Raw genomic sequence first — 2,028 nt, forward strand, 5'->3', positions numbered from 1 at the left:
CCCATCCTCCTCTCATTCATTCATTCCTATCCTCCTCCACATTCCATATCTATTCTTATACATTTTTCCTCCCCTTTTATCAGCTTCATATAATTTTCCCTTTCTTATCTATTTCTCCTTATCCTCTTCCTTCCCAATCTAGCCCTTTCTATCCTATTCTTTTCATTCACTTTTTATCCTTCTCCGTCCTTGTTTATTTCTTCTAATTCTCCTCCTTCCTGAGCCATTTCTTCCTATCCTCCTCCTCTTTCATTTATTCCTCTTTATGCTCTTCTTTCCTTGCTCACTTCTTCCTACCCTCTTCCTCCTTCATCTAATTCTCCAAAACTCGGCCTTCGTCCACCACACTCCCGCTCTTGAAGTAGGAATAGGATGAGAAAAAGGAAAGAAAGAACGAGAGGCACGCTTTTACAACCTCTTTTTTAGCTGCTAAACAAAATACTTTCTCTTTGTCGAGGTGGTGATCTATATATATTTTTTTCTGACTGTGGGTTGGAAGAGGGTGAAGGAGAGCAAGGAAGAAGGAGTAGTGTACGCTAAACAAAACAGTCATTTGTATATATAACCTTACTGACTCATTCTTGTCTTCCTTCTTCTCTTCCTCCTTTCCCTGAAGCTAAAACGGGGCATACACGATGATAACTTTCCAGCGGTGAATTTACAATGATAATTTGCGAGCACACACCGTGATGAATGCCTCTCAGTACATTCCAGTCACGCTCTGATTATAATTTAAGAGTCCACCATGGATCCCTGCTCTCTGAATGTGTCCATTATAAATATTTTGCTACCTGTACGTGACTAGCAGCGTGGCCTCCTTACCCTCCCCTGGTCCTCTTTCCTCCGGCTCCCCCTCACCACCACCCTCCCCATCACCCCCTCTGAATGATTAACAGGATGGTGTAATGAAGTGGTGGGAAAGCGTTGAAAGGAGAGGATTTGGTTACTGTGATGATGATATAGAGGGAGCTTGTCCACCTCTGAACACCTGGTATGGGAAAGACATTTGAATTAGGTAATTTCTTTGCCTGTGTTACCTTGCTGGTGTGCTTTCATACCATAAGCACGTGTTTAATTTCGTCGTGGTTGAGAAACTCCTGAGTGTCTCGTGATAGCTACAGCACGTATGGAAAGGTCATGTTTAATAATTAGTTTGTTGACCCTGTATGTTGCCTTGATGCTGAGTTTATACCTTTACCCCGTGTTGAATGAGTAAACTTATTTGTCGTGGATGAGAAATCTTGAGTACCTCGTCAGAGCTACAACACGTATGGGAAAGGGCAAGTTAAATAGGGTAGTTTCTTGGCCCTGGATGTTACCTTGGTGCTGAGTTTATACCTTTAGTACGTGTTCATTGAGGAAGCTTCAGTGTCTTGGATGAGAAACCTTGGGCACAGCACTACACCTGTAACACGTAGGAAAAGTTCAGACCAAGCTTTTTGTGTTACCTTGTCCTTCAACACGTACAGAAAACATCAGTCTTACATTTGTTTTCTGTCGTGGATAAGTAATCTTGGTCACCTGCGAGTACCGGTAAAGTATATGGAAAAAGAACATGCCGAGAAAGGTAACTTCTGTGCCTAGAGTATTTTTAGCTTGTATAGTAAAAACCGTGCTTAAATTATGACAATAAAGACCATAAAATGAGATAGAAAGCCAAAGATAAAGGAAGAATAAACCCTTAGCGTTTTCAGGGAACAAAGAAGTATGGTATAATAAGACTAGGTGTTCGTCGTGAATGAGTAACCTTGTACACCTTTCGCCGGCATGGGAAAGGTCACGTCTATAAGGTAATATATTTGCCCTGCGTGGGGCCGGAGCGTGGCCAGGAAATGAGGCACGTGGGGACGCAGCTTAATCTCTCTATCGACCTGCTGGCTGCGTTGTGACTGTGGTGGTGGTCGTGAAGGTTGACAGGGCGGCAGTGAGGGGGTGAATATGACGATGGTGATGATGGTGGTGGTGGTGGTGTTGGTGATGATTGAGGAGGAGGGGAAAGAAAGTGAGAGCGCGATGGTGATGGCTAAA

This window comes from Eriocheir sinensis, chromosome 15 (genome assembly GCF_024679095.1).
Source record: "Eriocheir sinensis breed Jianghai 21 chromosome 15, ASM2467909v1, whole genome shotgun sequence".
NCBI lineage: Eukaryota > Metazoa > Arthropoda > Malacostraca > Decapoda > Varunidae > Eriocheir > Eriocheir sinensis.